Raw genomic sequence first — 16,133 nt, 5'->3', positions numbered from 1 at the left:
AGCTCTGGTGCCACAACAAACTATAAACCCCACAATTCTATAGTATTGAACTACACAAACTAAAGTGGCATTGGACTGGATTATTCCTGCAGTGCAGATGCAGCTGTAGATAGATAGAGAGTGAGAGCTGAAATTAAGAGAGAAAACACTGGTTCCAGCTAAGAGTCAACTCTTTGGGTGACTGCCTTTCCTTTCACTGAGTCGTTGGATAATTTAACTCTGTTTTCCGAAAGGTTAATGAAAGGAGCAAAGGTCCACTAAACCCGACAACATCTCATGTAAGAACATAGGTGGATAGGAGCAAAGAAGGTACTTTGCAGGACGCTTGTAATCTGCCCGGCCTTCAAGAAGGCCAGTGACAAGAAGTTCATGCAAGGACAGCATCATTAGCCAAGACGGGTGGAATATACAAATTCGCTCCACTCCTCCCCAACTCCAATTCTTCCCACTTTTGTCCATCCCTCCCACCCCCACTTTGTCATCTTTGGCCATGCTCGAACGATGTGTCAGTTCAAAGTAGATGCTGGCGTTGTCATGCCTGTGTCGTGTTCCGCAACCTCCCTGCCTCACTCCTTAGATAATGATTACAACCGATTATACAAGATGCCATGTTCTTTAATCATATCACTTACAGTTGGGCTTAAAGGCAGTGACAAGAGTTTGATGGGAGAAGATCACAGCTGTCCTAGGAGGGGGAAAAGAGAGAGAAAATAAATAAGGTGATTAAAAACAACAAGAGAAACACAGAAGGGGGAAAGGAGAGGGAGGGAGGGAGGGAAAGAGATGGAAAGAGATTTGTCAGTATCTGGAAAATTTGGCCGTTTGGGAAAGTAGCTGCAGTCTAGCTTTTTCCTGCTCTCTCTTTGCATGGTACCTAACTAGCAAAGAATGAAAGATGAAATCTTTGCTTAGAGATATTTTAAAGAATGATTTATTCACAATTTCACTTTTGTTACTCCAGCACTTTAACAGATATGAGTACATGGGCATGCAGGGATGTGTGAGTTACAGACATGTACTACATATATGCAGCTTTGTAATTGTTATAACACCCTTAATGCCCATGTTACCGCCCCATGTTGCTTTCGTTTCAGTCATTGTTTCCATCTGTTTCCCCTTCCTCACTTATTTCCCACCTGCTTAATTTTTCTCTTATTTTCCAGCATGTTCTTTCCCCTCCTTTTCTTTTTGAAGAGTCTGGGGATCCTGAAGAGTGGAGGGGCACCTGGAGAAGACTAGAGGCCATGTGAATACCCCAGGTTTCTGAACAAATTTCCTAGGCTGCCTTCATTCATCTCTTTGGTTTGAAAAGTCTGCCACCTAGTGATTGAAGATGGTATTGCAGCCTATAGATAGTTTTTCCCCCCTAATGTAAAGGCAGACGTCAACTAACAAAACAATGCAGGCAGTCTCCTTAGTATTCTTTTTAAAAAATCAGATGTTTAGGTTTCAGGGCCTTAGAGTTATGACGGATGATAAGGATGAAGATGATGGTGGTTTTCTGAAATAACAATTGAACAACAAAGTCAAACTATACTGGTAACCATTGGCCTGGCACACACTGCCAGCGAAAGGTGAGCTGGGGCGTGTTACTGCTGTGCAGCAAAAAAGGAGCACTTAGAAGCAGCTCCTGTTTGCTGTGCAGCTGCAATGCAGCAAAGCTCCATAGGATGGCGCAGTGATGTCACAGCTGCACAGTGCCATTTGGACGCTGCTTAGCTGCGACATCACCAATGTGTGAGACATGTGGGTGGGACTGCGCAATCATGGCGGCCCCCACACATGCTAGGGAGTGTGTGGTTGGTGCGCACTCCCTAACCCTAGTATCGCCGGGAGCACAGCGCATTTGGGCGGTCTGAACCACACCTAAACTATTAAAGAGTAAAATTTCGAACTCCAGTTTGCACTTCTGTGAACTCTGAACTTTCCCCTACCTCCCAGCTCACCTCTTGGAAACCTTTGGAGATCTGCCTCCTTCTTCTTCAGTGACCTTGCTTTGGGTTCAATCCTGTCAACACTCCCCATTTGAATTGGCTATTAGAGGGAATGATAGTTAAATGAAAGCTTGCAGCGCTGGGGACAAATTGCAAGAGAAGTGCATTGCCGTAACCTGTGAGCACCTTCAGGCATCTGGCTCACTTTGGTTGGAAACAGAACCCTTGAATGGGCCAACATTTGGTCTTATTCAAAAGGACAGGGTTTTATGTTATGTTTTTAAAAAAAGAGTAAAGAATTAGGCATGTATACAGAGATGAAGACATATAAGATCTTAATTGCAGCCGAACTGTAGTGCGGCTTTCTGTGGGAAGCAAACTTGGTTTTCTCTCCCCACTTAAGCTGATGCCCATGTCTGCAGGAGACCATGTGGAATGCATAAAGTGGGAGCATAAAAGAGAAACGGAGATAAACATAATTAAAAACAGCACCTCAGACACTTGAGCTCATTCGCTTTAATGAGAACATACGGCCATTTTTATGGAGCCGTTGCAGATCCGTCCGATAATAGATGGGTTGACCACATGCCATAAACTACATCAGCCGAGGGTTGGTCCAAATTATTCACAACTGGTAATAAATCTATGTTGTTAAGAAGACCAACAAAAATAATAACAATGCCCACACCACAACCTTGGCACGGCTCCTGGGTTGTGGCATATTGTAAATGGCAGGCAGTGCTCAAACCCACGAAAGAGCTCTACCTCACCTTTATTAATCTGAAAGCACAAATCCCTGAACTAACAGAAGAGACGAGTTTAGCTTTTAAGACCTCCATAGCCGCATCTCTCCTTTCTCTCTCTGTGTATGTATTTTATAATTTGAAGAAGAAGGTGAAAAAGAAAGAAAGAAGAGAGACCGCATCCTTGAAACCTTCTATTCACAGGAAGGGATTTTGTTTTCTGTTTTGCAAGCCCAACATCAGACATCTCATCTGCTTGCAAAAACAAAAACTTCCTATACTGAAGGTCAATTTGAGCTGAACTAATATAATCATCAGAAGTCAAGGTTTCTTCGCTGTGACGTCAGGCGCCTTTTGATAATCCTACCCTTCACCTTGAACAGCTCTTGTGCACGTTCCATGAAAGAGAGGAGAGCAAAATTCACCTCCGACAATCTGGCGGCTGAGTCATCCTGGCCTTGGTTTTTCAACTGGGCAAAGCAGATATGCAAACAAAGGAAAGAAGAGAAAGGATCTCTTTAAAATGATTTGAAATTAATACACTCTCGAGGTACGTGTCCTGGGTTTTGACTATGCGGGAGGTTGCCTCAAAGAATACAGCCATCTCCTCTGGCTACTGTTTTATGAAATATTTATCAATGCTCCTGAATGGTGGTTTCTTTTCAGCTTGAAAGCTGGTTACAGATAAACAGAGCAAGTATTGATACAGAATCTGGCTTTGAAGTCCAGAAAGGAGAAATCACACAGTAATTAAATATTGAGTGCGGGCCGCTATCAAAGCAACTCTTTCAGCACCTTGCATTCAAGGGATATGAGCCACCTTCGGGTAGAACGCCATTGCTCCAAGCAGAATTTCTCTCACTTGTGTGGGCTTTCAGATGCAGTTTACACAAGCCACTCATCGTATGCTGTAGACGTTGCTGGATTGTACCACTTCAGCCTACAAGTCAGCATATGACTGAATGTTAAAATCTGTTTTGAAAACAGAACACTGATGATCATCCATCTATTGCTCCACCACATAACAAATGTGCATTGAACAAGAGCCTAAAGCTGCATCTGCACTGCAGAATTAATGCCGTTTCACACCACTCTAACAGCCATGGCTCAGTGCTATGGGATTCTCAGATTTGTAATTTGTGAGACACTTAGCTTTCTCTGTCGAAGAGCTCTGGTGCCACAACAAACTACAAATCCTAGGACTCCAAAGGATGGAGTCCTGACTGTTGAAGTGGCATCAAACTGCAATAATTCTGCAGTGTGGCAACAGCCTAGATCCCTTGCATCTCTAGATCCCATCGTAATCTAACACACATTTAATGTAATTCAGAGAGCACAGTTTGCCAAGAGCTGTATTTCTGATACTTCCCTCTCCAGGATAAAACAGCTGGAAAAGTGTTCTCTACATTGTAGCGAAAGGTCACAAGGAGATAGTCAACAGCTGTTCCTCATTTGCTTTCAAAAGGACAGCCAGAAGTGTAGATTTGGAAGGGATCCCATGGGTATCCAGTTGAAATCTTTGCCCCAAGGCAGGAGACCCTAGAGGCATCTCCATTCTTCCATGTCGCCCTTCAAAGAAGGAGATACCACAGTCTGCATTAAGTAGTTTGTTCCTTTGCCGAACTGACATTAGAGGTAGGCAAATAGGCCTAGCAGTCAAGCGAAAGCGCCTTCCTTGTAATTGGAACTAATTATTTCGTGTTCAACATCTCTGTATAAATAATAGAACTTTGATGAGTGGCACGATCACTTTTGAAACGGCGAGGGCAAGTTTTAAGAGGTTGCTTTGGATGCGATGTTGGCTCTGGCGTATGACTGAAACAGGGGACAGAAAACTCAAATATCCTGGGTGCCCATGTATATTAACAATGGATTTTTAAAAGTACCCATTTTGTTGAAGCTGAAATTTCACGAGAGTAGGACAGTGGTTCTGACACTACACAGACGACAGAAACATGGGTTGAGACCCGACATTGCTAATTTAGTTATGGAATCATAGAGAAGAAATGGTCCTTAGGTTCAACACTCTGCTTCGGTAAAGGCTTTCCAGTCACAGCATCCCCAGCAGGAGGCTATCCAGCTTCTTTTTGAAGCACGCAGTTGGTTGCATTGCTGAACCACTCTTATTGTCAAGAAGTTCCTTCAAATGTTCAATCAAAATCTACTCTCCTGTAGTTTCAAACCATTAGACCTGGTCCTATCCTCTGGGGCAGCAAGAACAAACCTGCACCCTCTTTTCCATGTATAAAGAGGGCAATCCTGTCCCTCTTCTGTCTTCTCTTCACCAAGCTGGACATGGCCAGGTCCTTCAACCTATGTTTTAATCTCCATACCTCTTCTAAGAGTGCCAGAGTAAGCGATGGGCCATTTCTAATTGATGGGAATAACAAAGTTTACAAGTGAGCCCCGTTTGTGACAGATCAGTGTGCAAGAAATCAGAGAAAGAGGCTAACTTTGATTTTTCTAATTCTCAGCAGAAATGAGCATCATGCCTTTTATGCAATGAGCTGCTCTGTTTCTTTGGGTGCATGTCTGATGCATCCACAAACACAAATATATCAGTTTTAGGACTGATATATACATGGGGGTTTCTGTACTGAGCAATTTTTATTACGGTGGCACTTATCATACTTTAGGGAACAGTTGGCTGGAACGGAATTCTTTTCAGGGCTTTTCCGTCCCAAGATTACCAGCCGCTATGTCTTCTCTGTGTGTGTGTGTTTTCAGATCTGCTCCTCCTTGCAGAAGAGAAGGCAATGCAAGGCTGTCTAAAAATAGAGCAGTACAGAATGAACTTTTGAACTGTGAAAGCCGAGAGATGTAATCTTCCTGCTTAATAGAGTATTACAGTAGACACTAAACAGTCTGGTAGCAGCTTCGCCCAAGTCGGCACTGTTTATATCAAAGGCAGGGAAATGAGGGTGAAACGATGACAGCTAAAATCAGGAACTCTTCTGCATGGCTGGTGTTGCTGTTCAGCAATTATTTATTTGGACATTACCTACATATTTACCTATTTGGGATGTATTATGAGTGGTTGTGTGTGTGTGTGTGTGTGTGTGTGTGTGTGTGTGTGTGTATCAGCACCTCTTTTACCCTAGATTTCAGAGATGGTGGTAGTAGTGAATAGCGTTTCCTTACCCATTTCAGATTTCATTGGGTATGAGTGATACGGAGCAAGAGACCTAACAAGGATAAACTATCTGCTCTTGGAAACTGAATGGTAAAACAAACAGACAAACCACAATACATTGCCATGACATACTTTATGGCTACTTGGAAAGAAGTTTATAACACTGTGTATATTATGGGCAGAATTCTGTGGTTGGTTTACATATGCATAAGTTCACCAAAGAAAGCTGTAGATAATTTTCGTTCCAAATATGGAACAGCTGCATTCAATTCAAAATTGAAAAAGCAGAGCTGCACACATGGCACCATTGTGCATGATTGTGTCTTGTATATGAATGTGCATGTCACATTGCATATGGTTGTGCACTGGGTTGCACATTGGGTTGCACAAGGCCAGGATCTTGTATTACAGGCTTCATTGCGTAACTTTACAATGAAGGAACTATGTCACTCACATGATACACAGTGAATGGAGATAATATCTAATGAGACACCACTCAATATGTCTCATTGTGCAATAGACCTGATGTGCATAAGGATACATTGTGTGCATTAGGACACATTGTGCAACAGGATATGTTGTGCGTATTAGGACACATTGAGCATTGGGTCGTGTTATGAATTGGGGCCAACACACAATGGTCTGCTGCGGTGTCCACTCACACAATGGTCCAAATGGCATGGCAACATCTCCCCTCCCCTACTGAGGATACGAATGTTGCACAACAGCACAATTCAATTTTATGCAGTCATAAAATCTGTTTACCAACAGGATGTCAGCTTAACTCAATTAAAAAATACCCAGCCACAATTATAGGAGAACACAGGTAAAGAACTTATGACATTAAAACACAATGGAATTAAAGAGTAATTAAAAACATGGCAATAAAGGAAAGACAGCACCCACCCATGAATGATCTTTTTTCCCAACCACTAGTCAGTTGCTAAAAGACCTCCTAAATGAAAAACGACTCTTCTTGCTGGCTGAAAGTCATCTGGGAGTGAGGAAGCCTAGTTTTCCTTGGAAAGGGGATCCATAGTCATAGCTGGGTGCTGGGTCTGGGTACCCCCTAGATCTAGGGGTTCACATCATCAATTCTGCAATGTGTAGAGATGACCAACCCAGGTCCAGAATTTTTATTACGACACCAGGCATGTTGAGCAGGGGCTGCCATTAGATGGGAACAGAGAAAGGTAGCTGCCTTATACACCTGAATTAAAGTCAGGTAATGGCACTCTATTGTACTCTGAGACATAGCCATATTAGTCTGGAATATCAGTATGCAAAGGGATCTTGTAGCTCCTTTGAGACTAACTGTGCAAAGGAAGTTGCAGCATGAGCTTTTGTAGACATCTAAGAAATTAGACCATGTCTGCAAAAGTAAACTTCTTTTGCACAGTCAGTCTCCAAAAGTCCTGCAAAATTCCTTTGTTTATCGTAGTTTGATTACCAAATGTAGGGAAAGCATAGTTGCTTTGCGATTTTTCTGCCTCTGGTCTTGCAATAACTTGGATGGTCTTGCATGTTCTGCACACAGAGAACCATTTTCTGCCTCACCTCAGACAAGCAGCGAAATGTCTAGATGTTCAGAAAGAATTCACCATGTCAGTCAACTTCATCTCTCTCTGTAGCTGCAAAAAGGTGGCAGCTGTCGCTTCCTGCCTCCGACAAGAGTGCTGTGAAGATTAATACATTAAAGAATATGGAGTCTTTAGATATTAGCTGCGGAGAGGCTGGATGGGTGTAAAAGAAAAGATAGGAGAGTTGGTTAGTAATGCACTGAGCTAGCCTTAGATTCAGGGGGAATTAAACATTAATCTCTCCAAATGCCACTTTGAGAAACCAAAGAGAGTTTGGCAGAATGGGGCATGGAGGTGTGTGTGTGTGTGTGTGTGTGTGTGTGTGTGTGTGTTTGTGTGTATCACAGGGAATACTTGGAATGGGCACCAAATCAGGCTGATCTTGTTATCCACATTCCAGTGCTCTAATGTGCGATGTCAGATGGTGCTTATCACCCAGTGATTATAATGCACAATTGGTGGCATCTGCTGGCACTTTCTTGTTTCCGTTGCATGCGAAAATGCATCCCTTTAGAAAATGGGATTTCAGGAAGCTCAGGAAGTTTTGGTTGTGTTTTGATAAGAACAACTGATCTAGGAATGCACCCACGCAATGCTCATGGTCCAATACAATACCCCATATGGACAGCGCATTCAAGACTAAACCACCCCCAAAGTGAAGGAGCTCACAACAAGAGATTGTTGGAGCAAAAATCCACCCACATACAAATGTTTATTATGAGGAAAATAGAAGGCCGAGTGGGATTGGGAGGTGGCAGATGGCATCAATGTCCCTTGATAATAAGATGTCCTGGTGCTTTTGGTCCTCTTGAGCTTTGTCTCCTTAAAGCCACTAGGGATTTTATCACACATGGCTAGAAAAGTGGGATTTAAAAGTGTATTTGGCAGTACTTATCGCACAACATATGAAGCCACCCTCTACTAAATCAAACCACTCATCCATCTCAACCAGCATGGTCATATCTGACTGTCAACAATTGTTTCCCAAGGTTTCAGTTTAGACTTTTCCTGGCCTTACTTGCAATCCCTGTTATCATTTCCTAGTGACCCCCATCCAAGAACTGATCGGGCCAAACCCTATTTAGCTTCTGAAATAATTTGCAATCAGGTGTATTCAGGTATCTCAGAGCCTTTACTGGGAGATATATAAGCTGGTGTCAGCCTTCCCAAAGATAGAGGTTATTTAACACTGGTGAAATATAAAACGAGTGCGAAGAGGAGCATGTAATTGAATAGCTGCTTCCAAGTGTCTACAAGTAGTTAAGTCTCCATGCCGCCCCACTCAAACCCATTGACAAGCATGTAATAATGGCTCCTAAGCACCAGTCTGATCGAACCATTGCAAATGCATCAAAAAGATGAAGCACCGAACTGTATACTTTGGCAGGCAGCTTTATAAAAGCAGTGACTTGCTCAGGGTGCCCATTAAAACATGCTTCCCCAACAGCATGAGCAACGTTGTTTTGTCTTTGGGGTATCAAGGGAACAATTGTGTCAAGCAGAGGATAATCTGGTAATTTATGGCAGCACTAGCAGACAGCCAGCATTTACACATTGGGAATTAGGAGATGTTTTTTCTTCTCCGTGTTGCATTTATATAAAGTGACTTCTGGGTTTTTGGGTATTAAAGCATTTCTTTCTTTAGTGGAAACTTCTTTCAAAATAGCGGTTGACACTAAAGCAATGCTATTCATTATGGGTTTGTTTGGGTTTTGCATGTGGGATTATGGTCTGCCACAGGAAGAGTGCCAGTTGGTAATTTGGGGAAATTATGGTGTCTGGGCTTCTCTCAATCTGATCATGAGAGGTTTGGCTTGACAGCAAAAGAAGCAGGAGGACAGATGAACGTCTAGGAGAGTCGTTTGGTTCTTGGGTGACTTGAGTTCACTCACTTACTATCAAGGCTTGTTTCAGCTATTATGCTAAACATGCTGCTGCATGTTGCAGAAACTCAGTTAAACAGAGATCCCAAGTCCTTTAAAAGCATCACCAGAAATCTCTTTGAGGGAGACAATGCGCTTGCTGTACTCTCTCCTTAGAATATAACAGCAACAGAGAAAACAGAAGATGTCAATGTTTTCATCATTCCAGGACAAATGAGAAATGCTGTTCTTTTGAGTTATAGCTTTAAGAATCTGTCCAAGAGAAAGACTTCCATTCCAAATGTATGGTCAGTGCAGGGTGACCAGGGGTCCTTCTACTTTTTACTTTGTTGTTGTTGTGTGCCTTCAAGTCATTTTCTGACTTATGGCAACCCTAAGGAGAACCTATCATGGGTTTTTCTTGGCAAGTTTTCTTCAGAGGGGGTTTGCCCTCTGTATTTATTTTGCGGCGTGGAATGTTTCATTCCCTGCAACAATAGAAATCTGGGGACAGGAAAAAAATCACTGGGGGACACAATATTTTTATTGGGGGGCAATGCCCTCATGTTGCCTACTCCCCACAAAGTTATGTCCTCCAGGTCTCAGTTTAAGGGAGCCTCTCCATTCCTCATATTATGTGGTCCTGAAGCTGTAAGGAGAAGGACACAGGGCTTTCCAAAGTGCTCACCATTATTATTTTTATTATTATTAAAAGGATTAGATGCAAAGCAAACAAAGTCTAAATGTAGGAAGACTTAAAAGACATAGCCATGCTAGTCTGGAATATCAGTACGGAAAGGGATCTGTAGACCTTTGAGACTAACTGAGGCTACGTTTGCATGTTTAAAAGTTGCAAGCCCCAAAGAAAGATGTCTACTTGATGTCCCTAATTCACATTAAGTGTGCCTCTTATATCTCCCCCTTGCATTTGATTTCATATCAAATGTCTAAACAATTGTGCCTTTGTTAAATCTGGGTCTTCCATTGTGTTTAATTCTCTTTAAATTTCATAAAGAAGGGCCTACTCCTAAAGAACGGAGATATATAGGATTACCCCCACCTACCCACCATAAATGAATCTTCTTCTTCCAGTATATTCTCTGAGCAAATTGGTAAACATGTGTTTCGTTCATTTCGTCTTTTGCAAAAGCCAGGTTAATATATTGATCTCTTCCCCCCACTTCTTTCTTATGATATTTTCTTTTCCTTTCAGGTTTCAAAGAAAGACTAATTACATGTATCTGATTCTCAATAGTTCTTGAAAATAACAGAACAATCAATATTAAGTAGACTTTGCACCAATTTAGAAACCTGCGCCTCTCAGACTTCTATCTAGCACATTTCCAAACATATATAGGGAAAAGCAAGGCAATAGGAATTTTCCAATTAGCTTAGGCAAAACCAGCGTTCTTCCATCACAAAACTTGGGAGGAAAATGGTCCGCAGGAAGCAGGCCTAAGGCCTATAAAGAAGAGACGGGGGTGGAAATTAACAAAAGAAGAACCTTTTGCACAAATGAGATGTAAAAACCAACGAAGAGAGTGTGAGAGACTGGTTTCGGAGAAGCTCCACTTTCACTGGAGGGAGGTGGAAGAACAAGCATTTGTCTATGGGAAGTGTCATTTGTTAATTAGCTGTGCGGCTCCAGCACTTGGGAAAGTGAGATGCACTAAACACTCGCATTCATGGTTGCATTGAAGCCGATGGCTATGCCAGGGGAGACGCTGGAACGTGGTTTCCAGCCCATTGTTTCGAAGGTAGCACTTGTCTGCAGCCGAGATGCTGAGAGAGTTGAGCGTGAATGAAGATGAGGGATCACAGTCTAAAAAGAAAAGATGGTGATGCTGATTCCGCCAGCTGTATTTTCCAGCATTCCTAGCGTTATTGTATGAATTGCCAGCTTCCAATTTATTTCCGCATATAATTCCATGGGCTGATTTTGACCAAGAATGCCATGCATGGTTCAGAACCAGGGGAGCCAAATGTCTCCGTGAATGTGAAGTTGAAGGCTTTTGTGGCCGACATCCATACTTTTTTGTGGGTTTTTTTGGCTATGTGGCCATGTTCTAGAAGAGTTTATTCCTGACATTTCGCCAGCATCAGGAATAAACTCTTCTAGAACATGTCCACATAGTCCGAAAAACCCACAAAAAGCTATGTCTCGATGAAACCTTTCAACTGGCTTCCAATACATTTCAGAGCGCCATTCAAAGTGTTGGTAAGCTTACTCTCAAAACATAAAACGACTGCACATGGATGCTTCGTGGCTTCTCCAACACCAACTTGTCCAAACAGAAAGATTTCACAGTAGGGATGGAAAGACTATTTTGCAAATATGCAATTTTTAAAAATCAAAATATACGTGTGTGTTTAAAAAGAATTTCTAAATGGAAGAATCCCGGATTGATAAGGATCTTCACAGTTTGGGACGACTTCTGTGCAAAATGTGCATGTGGTTGTTCTCCTGCCGAAAAACCACATTTTCTAAGAAGAAAACAGCATTTTCTGTGTATAAAACCATATTTCTGTACAGAAACGCTGCCTCCTGTGCAAAAAGAAGAAGAAGCTATAATTGGGGATTTCTGTACAAAATGTGCATGTAGTTGTTTGGCAAAGAAAACAGTCTTTTTCTTGCTGCCCTCATCTCTCCCCTGAAGTGAGTCAGCTGTTGATAGACGAAAGATGCTTTTAGTTGTAACTAAACTAATAGAATGGGGGACAAATTTGTTCAGTGCCCATATTAATGCAAGATTACTTAATTTTGCATGCTTGGAGCAACATGTGAAATGAAAATCAGCCTCTGAAATTTGCATTTCTATGAATTTTGTAGTGAAGTTCCCCAGTCCAAAATCACATACCAAAATGGGTACACAACTTTGGTCACACCTTCTCAGCCAAGACAAAGGCAATGGTGAACCTCCTCAGCATAAATCTTACCGAAAGCGCACAATGACAGCAGAAAAGTGCACATGAATGCTCTTATTTGTGGAAAGATTTCAAAATGCATTGAAATGAGGAAACAGCTTGCAACGTTTCTTATATTCCTATATGCCACCAAGCAAAGTGGCTTAATTTTGCTCTTCTGGGCACCAAGCAAAGGCCTTTTTAAAAATTCAAGCTTTTACCATCTGATCTATCTTTATATCAGCTGTGATTAATTTCAATGCCGTCTCACACCGTTGACAGCTTTATTATTGATTGTTGGGCTTTTTTTTCAATGACTTACATTAAATCTTCCTGCTTTGTTTGTTTTTAGAGGTAGAGGGGAGAAAAATATAAATGTCACAAACAAGCAAACAAGTTAGAAGGACTGCCTGTTTCCATATTAACCTGTCCTTTGTGTGAAATCTTCATATGAGCCTCTCTTCCAAGTCCCTCATATTTGACTACTAGAAAGGGGACCATTGGAGCGATGAGATCTTCACATAAGAATTTCATGGGAAGCCAAATCAAGCCTAAAGAGGAATTGAACATTGGAAGTTTGGGTGGAGGATGTGATGAAAGAACCCTGTTATTCCTAAACTATGCTAAGGTGGAAAGTTAAAAGACACCTTCTCAATTTCTCCTTTTTTCCTCTTTGTTCCTACTTTTTCCAATTGTATTCCCTTCCCGACTGGAAAAAGGAGATAAAGTGTTTTGCAATAAAGTAAAGACAATGGGGGGGAATTGTACAGCAAAACCATAATGGACTCTTCCTATTCATGCAAGCACACACAGATACACATATTCCCCTTTGTAGAGTATCAGCAAATAAATCCTGCCCCCCAAATATGGTGTCATTGTGTCTTTGTGACACTTTCAGACCACCCATTAATTCAATGTCTATCTTCATAACCTCTCAGCGTTTGGAATGAAACACAACAACGATAAGCTGGATGTTGCCCAATGTGAACCATCCTTTGCAAAGAGGACCTCTTGAGAGGTTCTCTTGTGGCCATCTGCTCCTTTCCATTACTTTTCCTATTACCCTTGTTGTTGTATTTTAACAAATGGTGAACTGGGTGGTAGGCAAAGGAGGGACAGAGATTGACAGAATGACATGGGAAAGTGTTCAGAGTGAGCTTCAGCTCCAAGACTAATTCCTATCTAAGATGCCCCAGTGTCCAAATCACAGATAACATCAGAGCCTTTCTCATCCACTCCTACTTGTTGTGTGTCATGCACTTATTTACTAAATGCCCCATTGGTGCAAAGAAATAATATTCCAAGTGAAGTGTATGGGGCATGTGAGAGTTTTTATAATCTGTTTCAGATGCAGACAAAAAAGAGAGAGAGATGGGGGTGGGAAGATCCCAGACACAGCCGGGACGCGGATCTCTGTAAAGGAGACATCAAAATATTGTAAGAAGCAGCCCTCGATCAATAGAGCCATATGCCGGCCTGAGATATAAAATGTATTATGAGAAGCTCTCTCTCTATGCGTATGTGTGCGTCGAGAGATGGCTTGCCATAGCTGTTATGTTATAAGCTCAAAGACCAGACTGGGAGGGGGAGATACCTATGTCCACGTCTCAAGTCTATACAGGGACAGCTTGTCAGTCAGATGCTGCAGCGCAAGATAAACTTTCAGATGCAGCTGATACAATGACCCAGCGAAGGGAGTGTAGAATAAGGCCCTTGCGGTATTGTGAAAAAATCATTTAGAATAATTCATGCTATAGATTTCCTAATGCTGAGAACCCTCTATGCTGAAGAGTATAAACATGCATCGTATCTGATAGATTTTTCCTCCCTTTCTTCTCCTCCTCCTCTTTTCCTCCCTACCATTTGAGACTCTCTACAGGAGCAGAGTTGAACCATTCGCTTCCCACTGTCAAGCTAATTCTCTAAAGACTTATATTAGTAGGAGATGGCACAGAGGTAGTGTTTTCTTTTTAACGCTGGAAACTCCCGCGCTGTGCTGTTCAACACTACCTGTCATTAAGAAGTTTGCACACACAGCGGTTAGAAGACATCGCACAGTAGAGCAATGTTTGCCTGGGAGAATGTGCATACACTGCTAATGTCCCCACAACACTATGTTTGAAGAGCCCCGAAATGGCAGATTGGAAACTCTGTCTCCCGAATGCTTACTTCAGAGGAGACCTATGTTGAGGGGCAAGCTGGAATCACTTGTGACCAAGATGTCACTTTTTATAGTATCAATTAAGGAAGGCAATTAAAATGATGGATGCAGATTCCCCCCCCCCCAAAGAAAATGTAGTACTTGGAACCGGGGGTCAAACTGCAGCACATTTTTGCCACATACATCTAGGAATCATTTCCCTCTCCCTCTGAATTAAACTCCTCATCTGGAAAATGGGAACAATGTACTGCTGCTCTGCAAGAAGGGACAAGGTTTGTGAGAACAAATGGAATTAAATTGTGAGGTATAAAGTTGCAAAGTGTGGTTTCTTTCATAGCCCAACCTTGAGGAACACAGGGATCAGACCAGTGGTCCGCCTTTTTCAGTATTGACAACTCTGGTAGCAATGGCTAGGATTCTTTCCTAGTCTTATATGGGGATTCCTGGTATTGGCTTGTATCTTCCCATTCAAGTATGGAAAAGGTTGGACTTGTCTTGTTTACCAAAGGTAAATTCATTTATTGTGGTTTGGCCTGAGCTGAGAATGTCCTGGCTGGTATCTGTAGAGTTAAACAGCATTAAGGCAATGCCAGAAGTGTCAAAAACAAAGCATCAGTCCCATAGTTCATAAGCAAAAACTCAGATATAGAACATATCTTTTATTACGACTATTGCTCTTTAACTGAAGTGAGTTTTAGAGTTGTTCAGAACTCTTCATCAAGCATGTTGGTACAAACGTTAAGCAGATCATAGGAAAGAGTCCAGTAAAGAGAACTGTTGAAGCCTCCATTTTCAATTTGCTGGGTTTCACAGTTAATAATGTCTCTCCATTTCCACCAGAGATGGTGATATCCTGAGAACTGCCAATCATCTTTTTTTTGAAGCGCACAGACTTGAGGCATGGCTTAAAGCAGAAGCATGGAACGACATGACAATTTTTATATTAGCAAAACTGGAGATTAAATTTGGCGTTAAGGGAGAATAAATAAATTCAATTGAACCTAAATTTGCTACCTGGTGGTTTGAGGGAGATGGGGGTGTTCAGTGATGTGCATTAGGGATCTCTGGGACACTGAGTAAATATGTTTTCCCCAAGTAGCTAATTATGGGATCACTGTCATCTATATGGATCCACCTGACACTTAAGATTGTAGGCTAAGGCATACATACATATGTTGCCTTGTCCATCTGAAGTAGGTTAGGTGGGTACAAGAGATGGAAACTCATCTGTGGTGATACCAAGACCCAACAACACCTCATATGCCACCTTGGTCACATATTCCTTTCGATGGGTCTTTTCAGACATTTCTCGCCCCCTTTTCAGTTTCCTAACTGTTTCTTTTCTCATATGGATTGATTTTCAAACTGGTTTTCTGAGTTTAATTTGATAGATTAAAAAAAAATAATGTGGAAAAACTGTTACAATTTTCTGTTGCATCCTTTGTTGCCTCAGATCCTCATCTTATAGAAAACCAGGATAAAGTTAAATACATTCATATGCATATACCTTCTGCGTCAGCCAGCGCTTAACTCATTTGTGTATATGAAAACCATTTCAGCTAGGGAGCCAATTATAGTAGAAAACACACCAGAACTTTGTACGACACAAATGACATTTTGCACAGATCTATCAGCATGCGGATTTGGAGAGCAGATCAAAGCCTGAGTCACATCTCTTCTGTTTCTTTCCTCCAATTTTGAAAGTAGAAAAACAGCTTTCTCCAGTTTAATTCTCCCCCAGATTTGTCGGACTAAACTCTCATCTTTTACCAGCCATCATGGTCACTGACCACTAGCATTTGAAGAAACATATCAG

This window comes from Sceloporus occidentalis, unplaced genomic scaffold, assembly GCF_023333645.1.
Source record: "Sceloporus occidentalis isolate IW3139 unplaced genomic scaffold, rSceOcc1.0.p SCAF_9, whole genome shotgun sequence".
In the NCBI taxonomy this organism is placed as follows: domain Eukaryota; kingdom Metazoa; phylum Chordata; class Lepidosauria; order Squamata; family Phrynosomatidae; genus Sceloporus; species Sceloporus occidentalis.
This window is presented reverse-complemented; position numbering follows the sequence as displayed.